This window comes from Lemur catta, chromosome 2 (genome assembly GCF_020740605.2).
Source record: "Lemur catta isolate mLemCat1 chromosome 2, mLemCat1.pri, whole genome shotgun sequence".
NCBI classification, from domain to species: domain Eukaryota; kingdom Metazoa; phylum Chordata; class Mammalia; order Primates; family Lemuridae; genus Lemur; species Lemur catta.
In genome coordinates this window covers 109,120,138-109,140,292 of record NC_059129.1, presented here as the reverse complement: position 1 = coordinate 109,140,292, position 20,155 = coordinate 109,120,138, and the positions used below count along the sequence as shown (strand labels likewise).

Here is a 20,155-nt window from a genome sequence, read left to right as displayed (position 1 = left end):
GGAGTGTTGCCCAGTGAGACTGGAATTGAGATTAAAACACTGCCCTGTGTGGCTAGAGCACCACCCAGCGAGGCCAAAGCAGAGACCAGAGATGTCACCTATAACCAGGTGCTGCTCTTCTGGATGATGATGCTGGGGAAGAACTTTCTTCCCTGATGAAGAAGTAGTCTGTCCCCAAACAGGATGAGGACAAAGAGGAAAAGCTCGAAGAGCAGACTAGAAAGTCAAAACAAGTTGGGTGGCAAAGTGGCCACCTGTAGAGCACATCTAAAACATCCTCTACTTGGACTGGTTCTGACTCCCACCTGAGAGCTGGCCATCCAGGTCAAACAACATGTAGATCCTGTGGCCAGGTTTACAGAAGTTAAAACTACTGTTTATTTTTTAAGAAAAAAAAAAAAAAACAACTGCTGTTTTGTTGGGTAGAATGTTCATGCAGAAACAGCGAAGGATGCTGAATTGTCAGCTTGAGATTGTGATCATTCTGGGCTGGCTATGGGAGAAAGTTAAAGAAAAATCACCTTCATGTGAGAAGTCTTCTGCAGCTCAGGGGTCTGGTGGTGTGGATGAGGCTGACTAGATGATTGAGAAGGACTATTTTGCTTAACTCTCACGGCTGCTAGAGATGCTCAGTATTTTCCTAATACAACCTAAAGAGACAGATGCTTTTTTTTTCTGTGACACTGAAGCTGGTATTAATACACCAAGCTGATGCTTGAATCCTTCATAAGAAGAACACCAAGAAAATGGACAAAACTGCCAGCTTGACCTCCTCGTGCAGAAGATTGACGTCACAAAGAACAAGGCCACAGTGGATGCTAGCCAAGACCAAGTTTCATTGTGAGCTTGATAAGAAAGACTTCTACCTGTATTACTTTCTGAGGCCGTGTCCAGGCCTCCTGCATCAAACACCTCTCTGGGACCCTCAAAGTCTTGAATATCATGCTGCTGACCCTACATGCCTGCATGCACCAGAAGCAGAGGCTGAGAAACCTGGAACAGTTTTGCCCATGTGGAAGACTATGTTCCCCTGGCAATGGATGTGGCAGCTCAGGGTCTGGATATTCCTAAAGTCTAGCATGTCATCCATTACCAGGTCCACCACACCTTGAAGATTCATATCCACTGAAGTATTCAAACTGTTTGTGCCACCAATGAAGACTCAGCCTGATGCTGGTTAGGCCTGAGGACATGATCAATTTTAAGAAGATGTACAAAACCCTCAAGAAAGAAAGTACATGGCTTCAGTCAAGGAGCAAATCTATTTTTCTTGACTGAGAAAGATGAGTATTGAAGCTTCCAGACTTGTCTGCACAACTCTTGGGTTGAATGTGCAGTGGCTGCCCTTGCAAGCTGAAAGAAGAGATGTATAAAAGAAGAAAAGCTGATCAGGAAAAAGAGTGTTGAAGACAAAAGCAGATGAAGGTCCTGAAGAAGGAGCTGCACCATGTGCTCTCCCAACCAATGCTTAAATAGGACCTGAAAACCAAGTATCCAGCTCAGTCTGGCAAGCTGCTTGTGCTATTGTCTGCCCCAAGAAATGATAAGTCTGCTTTGAGCTGCCTCTCCAAACAGAAGAGGAATAACAGGAGGAGGAGAAGAAGGGGGACAAGAAGCCACCACAGCCAAAAGAGCAGCAGCAGAACAGCTATAGCCAAGTACAAATGCAATTTAACTGTCCCAGGTCAAAGTTTGTTGGTGACCACACAGTGGTGTCTGTGTTCTCTGGTTATATGTGAAAATCTTTCCTTCCCATCATTTCATTTCACTTCACCGAGTACACCAGTTAGAAAAATCTTTTCTTTCGCCTTAACTGTCTATAGCCAGAGAGACCTCACGCAGATTTGTGTTGTTTTGTAAGAAGAATTCTATAGAGCAGCTTAATATTTCTATATTCCAGTGTTTATAGATTAATGTTCGACTTGATAAAAACACCAGTCAGAAAATCCATTGTAGCAATTAAATACCATGTTAGATACAAATGAGCAGAGAAGTAGTGAACTGGAATATAGTCAAGAAGAAATTATGCAGGAAAGGAGGTTTAGAAACAAGGCAAATATAATGAGAAGGGCTAACAGAAATTTGAATCGGAGTTTTCAAAAGGAAAGAATTGATAAAATGGGGAATGGGAACTATTTAGAGATCATATTTATTTGAGCAGTTGTCCAGGGCTGGTAAACTTTTCAGGACAGAGAAAAACATGAATTTGGAGATTCATGAAATACATTGAAACTAATGGCAGAAAAATGAAAAAAAAAAAAAAATGTTACCTGGATACGTGGTAGTAAAACTCAGAATCTGAAAGTTAAAAAGAAAGTCTTTAAAGGAGGTAGAGAATAAAAGAGAATAACTTCAAAGAAACAATTAGAGCAGCAGAATTCTCAGTAGCAATAACAAAAGACAGAACACAGTAGAATGATGTCTTCTAAATGCTGAGACAAAATAACTGTCAACATGGAGTCATATAAAGGAAAGCAAAACAAGATATTTTTCATAAAAACAAAACTTGGAATGAGTTTAACATCAGTGGGCCTTATTAAAGGAATTCCCAAAGGTTAAATTTCAAGAGAAAAATCCAGAAAGGATTAAAAAGCAAGAAGGAACAGTGGGCAAAGAAATTGGTATACAAGTAAACACTGTAAAATATAAAACAATAAAATTGTAGTTTATACTTTGTAGCCTTTATTATGTTGAAGTAGCTTTCTTCTATTCCTGGTTTGTTGAATAATTTGATGTCATTTAAATGTTGTTGAATTTTGTTGAATGTTTAATCTCCATCAATTGACATGATCACGTGGGATTTTCATCTTCATTCTATTGCTATGGTTTATTACATTGTTTGATTTTTGTGTGTTGTACCTTCTTTGCTTCTAGGAACATAGACCACTTAGTCATAGTGTATAATCCTTTCAATTTGCTGTTGAATTTGGTTTGCTGGTAGTTTGTTGAGGCCTTTCTGACTCTTTTCAAGATTTTCTCTTTTCTTTGTGTTTTAGCACTTTTACCATAATGTACCTAAGGAGTGCTTGTGTGTTTGGTTTTTGTTGTTTTTTTTTTTGTTATACAAAGTCTCACTTTGTTGCCTGGGCTAGAGTGAGTGATGTGGTGTCAGCCTAGCTCACAGCAACCTCAAATTCCTGGGCTCAAGTGATCCTCCTGCCTCAGCCTCCCGAGTAGCTGGGACCACAGGCATGAGCCACAATGCTAGGCTAATTTTTTTATTTCTATTTTTAGTTGAGTGGCTTTTTTTTCTATTTTTGTAAATATTGTTTTTGTCTCACTTTTTCTTTCCTCTCTGTGACTCCAGTTATATATACCTTCCCTTTTTATCCCCTGTCTTTTCTTTTCTTTGTTTTTTTTGCTACTCTTTTGCTCCTTTTCTTCATTCTGAACATTCTCTTGTGATGTATCTTATAATTCGCTATATTTCTCTTAAACTGTATTCATATGTGAAATCTATTCATTGAGTTCTTACTATCAATTATTGTATTTTTGAGTTCTAGAATTTCCATTTAGTTCTTCCTTAGAATTTTCAATTTTCTGCTAGCATGTCCCAATTTTTGTCATTTATTTCTTGAGCATATTAAACATAAATATTTTAAAATCTATTATCTGTACCCCCAGTTGGTCTGTTTCTACTGTCTCTTATTTCTCTTCATTTTTTATAAATTTTTATGTCCTTATATGCCTGGTCATTTTTTATTGAGAGCTGACCATTGTATATGAAAATATTATAGAAATAATTTGAGGCTCTGGATAATATTATATTATTCCAGATAGAATTTAAACTTACCTCTGGCAGAGCTAGTGGCGCTAAGAATCCAAATCACCTTCATCAAATCAAGGACTCAGATGATTGAAAAGCAAGAGTTTGAGGACTAGGAAAACCAGTCTACATCTGATTTACCTAGCAGAGTCCCAACCAAAAGCCAGAGGCACTTATCAGGGCCTCCTCTTCTAAGAAGGCTTATGAATTCTAATTTTTACCTCCTGACCCAGGGATTAGTAAACTGTGACCCACAGGACAAACCTATCCTACCACCGGTTTTGTAAATAAGTCTTAGGAGACCACAGTCATGCACATTCATTTGCATTTTGCCTAAGACTATTTTGTGCTACATTGAAAGAACTGAGTGGTTGTTAACAGAGAAGATGTAGCCCTCAAAGCCAAAATTATTTATTATCTGGCCTTTGTAGGAAAATTTTGCTGACTCCTGTCCTCATTCCATAAGTGTAAGGAAAGCTCTGCTCAGCTTCTTTGCCTCCGGGCTCGCTCTTTCAGAAATGGCAGATATCCCTAAAGGAAAAAATAGCTCCAAAGCCCAGGGTAACCTCTTTTAGTGTTTTTCTTCTGCTGGATTTTGAGCCTGTATTTTTTTTTACTACATCATTAGCTCTCTGATGTCTTCAAAGAGATTTTTTCCCAGCATTTCCTAGTTCTCTGTGAGAGGGCTGATCTGAATTTTTCTAGTTTGCCATTACTGGAAGCAGAAATCTTTATAAAGCGTTTGTTATAAGACATTTTTACAACCAGTTTTTAAACAAATTCAGCATGACAATAGGCATTCCACCACTCCCTTTTGTTGGTTAAAATATGATTTACCAGGGACATTGCTCTTTGTTACCTTCGACCTCCTATGGTGGTTTGCTACGGCATACAGGATGCAGTAATCCTAGAGTTGTTTTTGTACTTATAAGAACTGCTATCACCACACAAAAATGACTTCCTTCCTAGACTATTTCAACATCCTCAGTTCCTTCCCCTTCTCATCTATCCTGCATCTCTCCTCCTGAATGATCCTGCATCTCTCCTCCTGAATAATCGTCAAGATGGTAGCCCTAATCAGGCTTTCAGCAACCTTCCATGTTTCTCTATTGTGTATTAAAGCAATCCTTAATATGATGTTCATTGTCTATTTTTATATGTTTTTTTAATCCTATTTTCAAGGTTTTCTTTCTCACCAATCTAATACACATACATTGGGCAAACTGGACACTCGCTGCTAAAAAAAAATTACCAAGTTATTTCTAGCCGACTTAATACTTCTTTCTCCTTTAGAATGAACTTCCTCCCATTTCTACTTCTCAAAATGCAACCCAGATGAGATTATGTCCTAACCGTATCTTCCTTATTTTTGTATGTATCAGAGTGGCTTGTGCCTAGTTTGCATTCAATAAACATATGTTTTTTCACTGGAAATAAGAGTTGGGTTCTAAAATATTTGCTTTGAGTAATTTCTCTTTCTTAACATTTCTGTTAAAGAAACAAAGGTAAACTATTTTGCACTGGGGTTGGGTTGTCAGTCTTACTTCTTCCACAAGTGTTTGAATCATTACTGAAAATCATTATGAAAATTACTGAAGTCATTTCTATCATTGGGAGGCTAAATAATAATTATTGAATAAGGACTGTCATCAGATATGGTATTTACATTTATTATAACTGTTTTAGACTGTTGATGACAGTTGAATAATTTTAATCCATTAATTTTTAATTAAGTAGCAAGGTAAATCATGTGACTGGTATCTAAGAATCCTAATGTTTTAAGCATTTAGACTCCTTATTTATCTCCTACTAATCTGAAGGCTTTGGATAATCTTATGAGAGAATCTTCAAGAATACATACAGGTTAGTTAATTTAAGAACCCAGAGAAAGATACACAGAAAGTCTGTTTGAAAGGATATGGGCTTTGAAACTTTCTGAGCTAGCCTAAAATGTCCACTTTCCTAATGTGTATAAAGTGGGATAATCATCTTCTCAAGCCTTTCCATAGATAACTTTGGTGTATTACAGATGGCCCCCAACTTACGATGGTCCAGAGGATTTTTTTGACTTTAAGATGGTACAAAAGTGATACAAATTCAGTAGAAACTGTACTTTGAATGTTGAATTCTGATCTTTTCTCCAGCTGTGATACACAGTACAATACTCTTGCGATGAGCCACAGCTCCAGACACACAGTCACAAGGGTAAACAGCCAATACTCTACAGTGCACTATGTTACAAGCATTTTGTGGATAACACATTTTGTGTTTTTGCATCCCATCAAGTCTACAAAACACCCATTTTCAACTTGATGTTTTCAACTTCATTGGGATGTAACCCCATTGTATGTGGAGGAGCATCTGTATTTGACTCTGTGATGAAAAGATTTGGTTAGCATCTTCGGAAGTTGCCCTCAATAGTTAAGTGGTGTTGGCAAGTGGCAGGCTGTATACAAAGCAATAATTAAAAGGTCAGATACTCCTGGGGCAGAGGTACAGAAGGTGTCTGGAATGAACATTGTAGTGGAGACTGACGAGTGATGTTAGGAAATGCTGAATATACTGGGGACACCAAAGATTGGTGAACATAATAGGACAGGAAGTGTCTTTACCTGTCTTTTGAGTTCAGAGTGAAAAGTGATAGTACCTTCTGTGTGTAAATAGCAAGCGTGCAGGAAAATGTATGAGGATTTAAGACTTGCTACTAATATTTGCTCATCAGTGAGTTTAGGGCAGGGGTAAACAAAAAGAACAGATCTGGAGAAGAAGGAATGAAGCAAAATCCTTCTGTAGTACTCAGGAGGGCTGTATTACTGATAGATAGGAGGAATGCTCACTTATAGTTGTGAATTAAGAGATAATTGAGGTGGATTCCTTGCCCCAAAACATCTGCCAGTATTCCATCATTAGTGATTCTTGCTTTTGTGTTAAACATTTTACTCATCCTGCAATTCTCTTTGTATAAACTTTGTTTTTAGTGCAATTTTATATTTGCAGAAAAATTGCTCAGAAAATAAATCCACTCTCCCTCCACCTCTGCACAGTTTCCCCTATTATTAACATCTTGTATTAGTGTGGCACATTTTCTTATAATTAGTGAACTGATATTGATTTGTTGTTAACTGCGGTCCATAGTTTACAGTAGAGTTCATATTTGTTTGAGCAATTATATGGATTATGAAAAATATGTTGTATTATGTATCCGTCATTACAGTATCATACAGAATAGCTTGCTGCCCTAAAAATCCTCTGTGCTCCACTTTTCATCCCTCCCTTCCTCCGTTTCTCCAACCCCCTGGAAACCACTGATCTAACTGTGTCTATAGTATTGCCTTTCCAGCACATCATATAGTTGGACTCACACAGTATGTAGCCTTTTCAGAATGACTTCTTTCACTTAGCAATATGCATGGAAGTCTCCTCTATGTCTTTTCATGGCTTGATAGCATATTTCTTCTTATCATTGAATATTCCATTGTATGGATATACTGTAGTTTATGCATTCACTTATTGAAGGATATCTTGGCTGTTTCCAGGTTTTGTAATTATGAATAAAGCTGCCATAAACATTGATGTGTAGGTTTTTGTTTAAACATAAATTTTCAACTCATTTGGGTAAACCCAGGGGCATGACTGCTAGATTGTATGGTAAGACTATCTATATCTTTATAAGAAACTGCCAACCTGTCTTCCAAAGTGGCTGTACCATTTTTCATTCCCACCAGCGGTGAATGAGACTTACCATTGCTCCATAACATCTTCAGCATTTGGTATTGTCAGTGTTTCAGGTTTTAACCATACTAATAGGTGTATAGTGGTATCTCATTGTTGCTTGAATTCGTAATTCCCTAATGACATACAGTGTTGAGCATCTTTTCATATGCTTATTTGCCATCTGTATATCTTCTTTGGTGGGGTGTCTGTTCAGATCTTTTCTCCATTTTTTAATTGGGTGGTTTGTATTCTTATTGTTGAGTTTTTAGAGTTCTTTGTATATTTTAAATATAAGTTTTTTAATCAGGTAAGTGTTTTGCAAATATTTTCTGTTAGTCCATGGCTTATCTTTTCATTATCTTAACAGTATCTTTCTCAGAATAGAAGTTTCTAATTTTAATGAAGTTCATCTTATCAAATTTTTCTTTCCCATTTTATCATGCTTTTGGTGGTATATCTAAAAAGTCTTTACCAAACCCAAGGTCATGTAGATTTCTATGTTATCTTCTAGAAGTTTTATAATTTTGTGTTTTACATTTTGGTCTACAATTCATTTAGAGTTAATTTTTGTGAAATGTTTAAGATCTGTCTCTAGATTCAGTTTTTTGCACGTGGATGCCTAGTTGTTCCAGCACCGTTTGTTGAAAAGACTATCCTTTCTCCATTAAATTGCCTTTGTCCTTTGTCAAAGATTAATTGACTATATTTGTGTGGGTTGAAATTTTCTTTTAAAATAAAGCTCTTCCTGGGAAAGGTAACATGTTGAAAGTTAGTAATAGTTTAGTATGAAAGAGTTATACAAAATCTTCTATTGACAGCAGCAACTGGGTTGAGAGAATATTGGATGTTAAGGTAGTAATGGGTTGGCAGAGCAGAAATTGACAACCAAAATATACCAAAGACATATTCTCTGATTTGGTTTCAGTTTTGCCTGGGGTCTGAGTGTGTTGGGGTAAGGGGGTCACCTCCAGCCAGGCTTTTGTCCACAGTGGGTCCCCATTCCCCATTGGAATGATTGGGCTGGAGAGTATATTCCCCTTCCTTCTCCTTCTTCATGTGACATGTAAATTGTAAAAATAGTCTTCGAATATAATAACTATTGCATTGTCATCAAGCAGTTAATTATTTTTAGAATTACATTGCTGTCAATCTCAACTTTGATGTGGTTATTCACAAAGCAAGCCAAATGAATTTGTGGCTCTATTCCAGTTTTTCCTTAGTCCTGGAACAAAACTGGTCTGGAAAACTTTCTAGCCACAAATAATCAAAAATGGGGACACTATGGAAAAACAGTGCATTTAACAACCTTGAGCTGTCAGTCCACCTGTGCAGGAATTAATGTTTTCATTTGAGTGCTATGCTAGCAATAGATAATAGAATATGTAAATTCACTTAAATTTAATGGTTAGATTCAGTTTTAACTAAAAATTGAAGGCTTCTTTTCAACTTGAAAATGGTGAAGTATTTCGTTTCATAAATCTGTGAAAGGATAATTTTCCAAAAAAAGTAACATTATGATTCATATGAATATAAAATGAACATATGTCAAAGATTTTATTTAACTCATTAATTAAATGATAGAAGACAAAAAGCTGTTACAACTGATTCAAGAGAGAATCGAAAGCACAAAGGCATTTATAAATCAGAAATATTGAAATGAATGTGAGTGGTACAAAACTTTCCATCATGGGAAGAGAAGTTAATTGAATCTCCACTAGACACAATTTACTGCATTTCAATAGACAAGAATTGTCGATAGATAATTATTTTGCCTTGTTGTCAGTTACCTACAACTCATAAGAGTTGTAAAATAGCTCAAAGGCCATGAAAGGCTTAAGTCAGATAACCTGAAATAGCGTGCTATAAACAATGCAATAGTTTTCTATTGAAGGTAACCGTAACCATTTTTGCTTATTTCAAATTTCCTTCCAAATTTTGTTGTGCTTCTATTTTTCTTTAGATTACAGGGAACTTGTATCACTTCAAACATTATTGAGGCTTATGGGCATAGGAGACTTTTATAAATTCTTCCTGAATCTAAGCCAGACAATGCAATGTTCCCTCACTAGGTTACTGTAGATAAAGTAAAAAAGGACTGAAACAGACAGATTTGTATATGATCATAAATGTGTTATAGTAAAATATGTATATTTAGAAAAGATACCTTCATTTGGCTGATTTTATTTTCTATTTTTTGGAATCATGCCTCCTTTGTGTTTCTCTCATTATTGACTGGATAATTTTGTAGCTTATGAGCACCTTTTTTTCAGCTTGTATATCTGATACTTAGGCAGTGAGTGTGTAAGAGCTTTCTACACTTGGATGAGGTAATACCTTCTATCATTAACATATTAGCTACCATTTGTTATTTCCTCTGGATTCTTTCTTTGTACAGAGCTAGATGTTTAGAAAAAGGTATCACAAAAGGAGCCCACAGAAAGGGTCAGCAGTAATTTTGCATGAAGTTATTTCTTTTCATTTCCCAGAGTTCCGGAGTTTATTGTCAACAAGAAGGAGGTTGTGGTTGAGGATGTAAGACATGCAAATCATGATATTCTAGAGGGAACTTGTTGTCAGAAAGATCCAAAGGCAGATTTTGGGGAGAGCTCTTCCTATATCAGAAACTCTGGCAGCAGCTGGTTGAAGACCATACAAGATGCATGAGTAGATTCCAATGTCATGCAAAGTGATTATTGACCTTGAATTACCCCATCTAGTGAGAAAGCGTATTTTTTACTAAATCAAAAATCCCCAATCCGCTGTCTACTAATCCAAGTAGCAAGAAATGGTTTTATCTTGATAATTTTTTCTGTCTAGAACATTAGGAGTAGCAAATAGAGCCAAGAGGAGGTATAACCACTGTACTGGGTTGAATAGTGTTCCTCTCAAATTTGTGTCCACCAGGAACCTCAGAATATGACCATATTTGGAAATAAGATATTTGCAGGTATAATTATGATGAGATCATAGTGGATTAGCATGGGCCCTAATCCAATAACTGGTATCCTTATAAAGAGAGAAAATAGAAACATAGACACAAAGGGAAGAATACCATGTAAAGAAGGGGCAGAGATTGTAGTGATGTATCTGCAAGCCAAGGAGTGCCAAGGATTGCTGGTGATCACCAGAAGTCAGGAAGAGGCAAGGAACGATTCTTCCTAAAACCTTCAGAGAGAATATGGCCCCGTCGACACCTTGATTTTGTATTTCTAGCCTCTAGAACTGTGGGAAAATACATTATTGTTGTTTTAAGCCACCCAGTTCATAGCACTTTATTATGGTGGCCTTAGGAAACCGATACAGTCACCTCAAGCAAAAGAGAGATCTAGGCATAATTTCTTTCATGGTCCCTAACACCTCTCACTCTTGTTTACATACACTATACTGGGTTTTATTCCATTGCTTTAAATGGCACCTTGGGAGGTGCATTGCAAAAGAATGAAGGCCTATGGTGTCCTTCCAGACCCTGCAGCATGGGCTTAGAAGACTGCTGGGGACAAGTGGAACCTGACCAGAAGCTGTAGAACTCCCCTTCTCTCCAGAGTAAGGGCTTCCTTAAGCAGGGGCCACAGCTTCCCTCCTACCTCCAAAAATCTCACAGGAAGTGGACCCCCAAACGTCCACACAACCCACCCTGACTGACCAGGCTTACCTAGGCTTGCCCTCCTCTCAGATCAGAGGGTCCACGACACTCAGAGGCATCCCAACCCTTGCTGGTTTGCCAGATTTCTCTGACATCAGTTACTGTGCTGTCCTTGGGTCTCCTGGGTATTCTTCCCAAGTAACAGGCCATTGACACTCACATTTGAAATGCATAGGGCTGTAAACTCACACATGAAACTTGCTGCTAAAGCTTTATTCATTACATTATCAACAAGCATCCAGGCCCCCATCTCTGCATAGAACTTGGTTGAGGGAGCATTACCTGCTGACCTTGCCTCTAGCAAACACAGGAAGTGCTGCTAAACATGACTGGTGTTACTCAGTTCACCAGCTTGGGGGACAGAGTTACAAAAGGTGACAGAATATGCCACCTCAAAGTGTGCCCCTTGGCATAAGGATTATTTTGAACTAAAGGGATTTAAAGAAACAGCAGGTGCAAGAAGAGCAGTCTGATCCTCCTCCTTTTCTTTCTGAAACGGGAGATAAAACCCCCATGTGGAATATGTCCTCCCTATACCAGAAGGAAAGTAGCATTCTTATTATCAAGCATGGGAAGTTGAGACCAAGAGAATTCTGTACAGACAGATCTTGTTAAAACAATTAGTATCTTCCTTTAGCGTCCTCACATGGTTTACTTTTCCACAATTGCCTCTCTTTTGTTCAACCTGATATAAAAACAGTCAGATTTTGCCATTTTTTGGGTCTTCATTTCCTTATGAGGGATCCTGTGTCATGCAAAACATTTATTAAATAAATTTTTATGCTTTTCTCATATTAATCTGTCTTATGTCAGTTTAATTCTCAGGTCCAGCCAAAAAACCCCACGGGGATAGAGGTAAAATTTTACCTCCCCTAATATATTCCCAATTAATGGCTATGTTTTAGTGCAGGGTATAGTATCTTCCTTTGGAGCCTCCCTCCTTCTTTGGATTGGTCTAGAAATGTGGGAGCTAATTGACTTCAGAGAGGGTTAAGTTCTGCCTTTGTACCCAAGCAGAATGCTGACAGGGTAGCCAGGTCAGGAGGTGCTTGCAGTTACTGGCACTCGCTCTGCCAGGCAGGTGCCCTCTCACCGACCCACAGCCCTGAGTTGAGACCAGGCCACGGGCCATCCTCCCTCTTACTGCATGTGGAATTCCCCTTTGGGATCTGTCATGTCCTCTCTGACCATCAGACTTTGGTCTGATCCACTCTATCAATCAGAGAATGACTTGGGGTTTTAGGAAAAGGGGTTGGAATTACACTTTCCCCTCCAGTTTACAAATTGTCATGCTACTTCCCAGAGCTCCAAGGGGAAAGGGAACCTTTTTAAGTCACAGAGTAAAAAGGCCCAGTTATACCCTTTTCCCAGGATAATAAAGGATTAAAACAAATTTTTTTAAAGATGACTTACTTTCTCCTCCTTTAGCTAAACAAGAAGCAAACATGATTTTTTAAAATATCACCTTACTAGCCACTTTATAACAAAGAATGACCGTACTTAATCATCCTCAACAAGTCATTTATTTCAAAATACTTTTTAATTTATGAAAATAATATGTATCTTTTGTGTTGGGTATTCAAAAAAGACCCTGTATTTTCAAAGTGGAAAAAAGCCAGGGGACACTTAGTCTGATTTCCAAATTACTACCAGGAAAACATATCTCACTTTTCTGTTTGGACCAAGCATAAAGTGGGGGAAACATCTAATATCTTAAAATATCCAAAATTGGAAAGAAACCCTGTTCTAGTCTGCAAGGAGAAAATGAAACCAGTAATAGCTCTCCTGATGGTGAGAGAGAATCAGGAAGCACTTGGCTAAGGCAATCATCAAACCAAAGAGAAAAATCCTGACACTTGCATATAATAATAATTGTAAAACTCCAGGCGGTAGAAACCTTTGATTGTGGCTGGCATCCTCATAAATTTCAGTCTCCAAATGATTCTCCCTGAAGAGCATTCAGTGAACAAGCAGAATTATGGCCCACTTACCCTATCTATTTCTTCCTTCTGTGGAAAAAAGGACTTGTTCACAGTTAAATGTCACTGGGCAAGCAGAATTTGACAAAAGAATAGGTATATCTGCTTTCCTAATTGGGGTGTGGATGCTTCATATTTGAACCTCAAATGCATACATGTCAGAGAGTCCAGCTACTGGAAATATATAGGCCAGTGGTGCAAACATGGAACTGTTTATCATTGGGTTCAACAAAACGGGCCACCATTAAATTGATAATTCAAGCTAAATTCATGTCAGTTTTAAACTAAAAGGCAAGAATAGCAGCATTAAAAACAATCAGCTTAAGATAACACTGGTGATACGTGAACTCCATGGTATACATATACCACATTTATTAATCCACTCATGTATTGATGGCACTTTGGTTGTTTCCACATCTTTGCAATTATGAATTGTGTGCTATAAACATTCTACTGCAGATGTGTTTTTTATACAATGTCTTTTTTTCCTTTGGGTAGATGCCCAGTAATGGATTGCTGGATCAAATGGTAGTTCTGCTTGTATCTCTTTGAGGTATCTCCATATTACTTTCCACAGAGGTTGTACTAGTTTGCAGTCCCACCAGCAGTGTATGTGTGTTCCTATCTCTCCACATCCATGCCAACATTTATTGTTTGGGGACTTTTTGATAAAGGCAATTCTCACTGGAGTTAAGTAATATCTCATTGTGGTTTTTTGATTTGCATTTCCCTGATGATTAGAGATGTTGAGCATTTTTCATATGTTTTTTGGCCGTTAGTCTGTCTTCATTTGCAAAGTTTCTGTTCATGTCCTTTGCCCACTTTTTAATGGGGTTGTCTCATTTTTTCTTGCTGATTTTCCTGAGTTCTATATTGCAGATCTAGAAAAAGTAATTCTGTGTTTCGTATGGAACCAGAGAAGACCCTGTATAGCAAAAGCAATCTTAAGCAAAACAAATAAATTGAGAGGCATCAATTTACCAGACTTCAAGCTATATTATAAGGCTATAGTAACTAAAACACCATGGTATTGGCCCAAGAACAGAGACATAGACCAATGGAACAGAACTGAGAACCCAGATATAAAACCATCCTCATATAGCCATCTAATCTTTGTCAAAGCAGACAAAAACATACACTGGGGAAAAGAATCCTTATTCAATAAGTGGTTCTGGGAAAACTGGATAGCCATATGTAGAAGACTGAAACAGGATCCACACCTCTCACCTCTCACAAAAATCAACTCACGGTAGATAACAGACATAAACCTAAGCATGAAACTATAAGAATTCTAGAAGAAAATGTTGGAAAGACTCTCATAGACATTGGCCTAGGGAAAGAATTTATGAAGACCTCAAAGGTAATCACAGCAACAACAAAAATAAATAAATGGGACCTGATCAAATTAAAAAGCTTCTGCACAGCCAAGGAAACTATCACGAGAGCAAACAGACAACCTACAGCATGGGGGAAAATATTTGCATGCTACACATTCAATAAAGGGCTGATAACTAGAATCTATACAGAACTCAGGAAAATCAGCAGGTCAGATTTTGACAGAGGAAGTGGGTGGAAGGGAGAGTGTTCCAGGCACCAAAATTTTCCGAGAGATGAGGCAATAGAGGTCACATGTGCAGGTGGCTAACAGTTCAGTTTGGTAGGAGATGAAGAAATTAGGCTAGAAGTGGAGTTCAGTTCACATCTTGGAGAATGTTAACTTTAAGCAAGGGATAGGAAATTGCTGAATTTGTAAATAATCTTTAAATTCCTCCCAGGTTGTTTTTTCTAAAGCCAAACTTTGTCTTACTCCTTTGGCTTACAGGTTGACAAGAGGAATTACTTTTTTCTTCTATGTGTAATTCATTTCTCTCTTCCAATTTCTCTTCTGCACATCTATCAGCCACTTTTAAACGCCACTTGGTCATGTTGCCTATTGCTCAAAAAACTCTGAGAACCTGAAATAAGGAAAAAGGTAAAGCTCCTTAGCCCGGCATTTGGTGCTCTCTGCAATCTCACTCTGACTTTCCTCTCCAGTTTTATTCTCTACGAACTGGCTAGATCTTTTTCCTCTAGCCAAGCTGGAGAATCCACTGCTTTATAGTAGGTTAAGTACATTTCGGTCTCATGGCCAGAACCCCAATTGGAATGTAATTTCTCTTCTCTTCAGGTCCAGGAGTCTCATCCTCCTTCTGCATCCAGCCCACGTCCAGCTCCTACAAGATTTCCCTGACTCAACCAACTGCAACCATCAGCCACCCCTTTCTCCCCAAAATCTTTTGTAGTTTTCTGTACTACTCATTCAGCAACTTATCCATTCTTTCATTCAGCTGAAATCCATTGGATGCCTGTTATGTGTCAGGTTCTAGGAAGATAACTGTCTCAATCCCAGTCCTGAAGGGAGGGAGGAAGGGGGAAGTGGGGGAAGAGAGAAAGAGTGAGAGAGAGAGAACGTGAAAGTTTTTTGGTGGCAGTGATTTCTCAGTTTAGCTTTGAAGGATGAGTAATACTAAGGAAGTGATGTTTGGACAGGGAAGGAGCAGTATATGAGAGAGTGGCTAACTTGAAGAAGCACAAAAGCTAACTTGGCATATACTGGTCATAATGATGCTCATGGAATATATGATTTGCTCCACACTTTTATGAATAATTTTTCTTTAGTCCAACTGAGAGATAGATGTATCATCTGTGACTTTTTCCCACTAGTTAATCAGTTCTAATTACACTAAGCTAACAATTGAAAAAAAAATTAAAAATCAGCAAATATTAAAATTCTTCCATGAAATAATCTCTTTCAAAGCAGAACCTGTGTCTTTTATTCACTAAACTACAGATGATTATGATGATGAATTCCTGCTTTTTGCTCCTGTTCAATCAATAACAGACTATTACAATAAAACCATGTTCATCCAGCAAATATTTATTGAGTACTGTAGCAGAATCCTCTTATGCTCCACTTCACGTCCTCTGTCCCTCACCTGTCTCTGTGTGGGCTCTCCCCAACTTCCCCCAGGTGCAGCCATGCCACACTGAGCTGCTGGCTGCTTTTCTGTTGACCACAAGGGATGAGGCTCTGGGGTCCCTGTGTAGTCTGCATGCACGCACTGCTCAGAATGCATGGGAGACCAGTGGGCTGGAGCCAGTGGATGAATTCTCCTCCCTTCTTCTCCCCGGGGCTGTCTTGAGGTGCAGTTTCTGTGCTTAGCAGGGGATGGTCTCATAGGATGAAGCAAACGTCTGCACTTAGTGGTGTCCTGCTTAAGGAATGGTTCTTCTCCTGCCTCTCAACCCTATACCCTCACTTTTGCTCCCCCGGTGTTTCATTCACCAACAAAGTACTTGAACTTAAAGGTTTTGTCTTCAGCTCTGCTTTCTGGGGATTCCAGGTTAAGACAAGCACTTACTACGTGTCAGACACTGTTCTAGGCACTCAGGATAGAGGGAACAAAGACTACCGAGGTTTATCTTCATAAATAATGTGAAGACAGGCCGGGCGCGGTGGCTCACACCTGTAATCCTAGCACTCTGGGAGGCCGAGGTGGGTGGATTGCTCGAGGTCAGGAGTTCGAGACCAGCCTGAGCAAGAGCGAGACCCCGTCTCTACTAAAAATAGAAAGAAATTATCTGGCCAACTAAAAATATATATAGAAAAAATTAGCCGGGCATGGTGGCGCATGCCTGTAGTCCCAGCTACTCGGGAGGCTGAGGCAGTAGTATCGCTTAAGCCCAGGAGTGTGAGGTTGCTGTGAGCTAGGCTGACGCCATGGCACTCACTCTAGCCTGGGCAACAGAGCGAGACTCTGTCTCAGAAAAAAAAAAAAAAAAAAGAAGGCGAAGACATAAATAGTATCCTTTGTGTCCATGCAGACATTTTGTTTTTAAAAAGATTTTTCTCCAATAGTCTCTATTGAAGGAAAAAAATGGGTGTGAGGGGAGTATTAGGATGGGACATTTAGTGAGCTATATACTGTGTAATTAGGTTATATGGAGCTATATAATAAAGGATAAATAGAAAACAAAGATAGTGGGCTTCATAGAATAATCCCAGGTATAATAGCCATAGTTTTGCCCAGAATGTATTTTATTTCTCACCTTTTATTTCAGTTGTAGATATTTCTTTCTGGATTCCCATCCCAAACCTCAAGCTCCCTTACTTTAATAATCAATTATTTTTTCTCTTCTAATGCCTAAGGTTAAACAACTGGTATGTGTTTCTATGAGGCTGTGACCTTCTTTATAGATATATGATCAGCACATCAGGATGTCTGATCATTAGAGCATATTTTAAGAGACTGAGGATTCAAAGTTAAATCTCAAAATTAAATGTGATTTTTACATGTTTTGAATGCTCAGTGGCTTACATTTCACAATTTCCATGCTAATGGCATTATAAGTGTTCCTTTAGGCATGGGAAATTGCCAAAGAAGCAATTATTTTCATTACTGAAGGCTTTGAAAATATGTTAAAGGGAAGATATTTTCATTTTATTAGTCATTTTAAAGCATTCCACAATGAAGAGTGTCATTATTTTTGGTATTGCTGAACAATCTTCTGAACCTGCATACCTATTTTGATCTCTAGAATGTTTTAAACACATACCATCGCACCTGCTCCACCCCCACAAGCTCCCCGGCCAACTTTTGCCCTCAAACAAGAATCTTTGTCACATCCTCCTTGGCGAGTCTCTGCCTGAACACGGCCAGTCATGAGGAGCCCCGGGTATGTGCTTCATTCTCCCAGGGATTTCATGGACCTGGGGTAGATGGATACGGCCCATTGGTCACTGTGAGGCAGAACACCATGGAAGTCCTGCTCCTGGTGGACACAGCCCCTGGTGATGGCTCCAAATAATCACCAATGGCATCCAATCATCCGCTCACCAAAGCAGGTGACAAGTCATGAGATAGGTGTTACGCAGTTAAACTTCCTAAATTTGCTCTCAGGCAAACGTGGCATCAATATACCAAAAATTTGACTGGCTCATCTCTACATAAAATAGGCAGCACTACTTTCTTCTTCCTGGCTTCAGGTTGGCTAGGTTTTGATGCCAGTTTTAAATTCTGGCTCTTATAAAAAAAAAAAAAAATGACCTTGCAAAAAAGAAGTGCTTCAGCCCCTCAGAAAACAGCAGGAGGCTCTACTTACAAAAGGAAGAATTCAAAAAGACTAAATTGTGGTTGCCACCTTGAAGTAGTATTTAGCATTTAATACAATAATTTTTGGCAAGAGTTTGGCTGGTTTCTTTCCTTCCCAGAACTGTTATTTGCTGTGCCTGCGCTATTATTTACTGCCTTTTTCACGCAGAGCCCCACTGGCTTTTGCATCGGTCAGAAGGCAGGGTCCTAGTCATTTAGTGTCTTGAACTGAGATAGAATTTTTGGTTTAGTACCGGGAAATGTGTTTTCTGCATTTGTTTCTCTTTCTGGTAAGTGTAGAAGTGAAATCCAAACAAAAGTTAAAAATCTTTGCTGATTTTTTAATACCACACGAGCAGTTCCTACAGAAGCACCTTAGCTTTGTAAAGAATTATCAGAGACCCTCATTTTCCCTAAATGACATGTTTTTGCACAATGTCAACTTCAAGGCAAACTTGCCTAAAGGACCACATTTTTAGGAGTCAGATGATTGGGGAATAGCTTTCTAATTTTCAACAAATAAGGGTTGGAGATCCTATAAGAAATTTCTGCGTATGAACTGGGGATTGCTTTGAAATTATTTGTTTGCCCTAAATATTAAGTTCTGGTGGTGACCTCATGTATCCATGTTATTTGAACCCTTCTTTTCCTAATATCCTCCATAGTTCCGTACTTTGTATCTCAGACCAGGCTTTGGTTCCTGTCACCTACTTCCCTCCTGGGATGGGAGCTCTAGTAGAGTGTAGCTCATGTGGCAGGACAGGACAGGACCCTGCCTAGATCCCTCCGTGTACTTGCTGTGGCCACTCCTGGCTTTGTGCCTTTGACTAGTCTGTTTCTCCCATGTTAATTACACACATGAACTCTGTCTTTTCAGATTCTATTCTTTCAAATACAAATCCCATTCTTTAGTCAAGACTCTCACTAGGGGCCTTGTTTCCACATTGAAGGGATTTGTCCCCTGTTCCTGCCAAGTGAAGTGCTATGGTTAGAAATTAGGCCTCTTTCCATCCTCTTATTCTCCCCTTCCCCAAGGGAGACAGAGAGGGCGATCTAGCCAGAACTTGACTTCTACTGAGTTTGAGCCAAGTCTCACTGGGCCCCAGGAGCAAGATTCAGGCTCCACACCTTTGTTTTCCTTCACTCCCTCCCCTTCACTTCTGGACCCAGGGACAGGGGTTGCTCCTCTGCCTTTTGTCCTCAAGCAATAAGCACACCTGGATGGGACCAAGGTCCCTGGAAGATGATCTTTCTTCCTGTAGTGACTGGGATAAGAGGATTCAAAATCTGCTCTTCAAACACACTCCAATCTCTTCAGGCAGTTGCAAGAGTGTGTAGATTATAATAACTGTATTTAGTGCAGCACGAGGAGACCCAGTCAGGCTCAACTGAAGTCATATATTCCAATCTAGCTTTTATCAGAGAGCCCTGCCCTCAAGTTTGTAGGGGATTTTCACTGATTTGAAAAAATATTTATTTTTCCACTTGGCTCATGATATTTAGATGCATACTCTGTTGGCCAGATGCTTATGAATTTTAAGACCCCAGCCCCCAATAATTCTTCAGGGCTAAATCCTATCATCGGGTCTCACTGTTTCCAGATGGATAGTTTAGTACTATACTGCTGCTACCACCTGATTCTGAGGGACCTCACCACTCGGGGACTTCTTTCCCTAGACCTTATGACCTATGTCAGAATTCCAGATTCTGATGCTGGCAGAGACTTTAGAGTTCTATCTGGTAGAATATAAATATAGGAATAAGTCAAATGGATAGTGAAATGTCAGCTTTAATAACGATAAAGATGGATTGGAGAACAAGGCTTGGACCTAAGGTCAATGAGGGATGGAGTTGCCTATGTTTCCTCCTGAATTAAAGACAACTGAGCCAACAGAGGGGAGAGCCCTGTCTTACACCTTCG

The 20,155-nt window shown here is 38.9% G+C and overlaps 1 pseudogene; it reads left to right on the top strand.

The window, feature by feature from the left end:
• Positions 1-183: 183 nt before the first annotated feature.
• Positions 184-17,950, top strand: LOC123632130 (annotated as a pseudogene).
• The last annotated feature ends 2,205 nt before the right edge of the window (positions 17,951-20,155 follow it).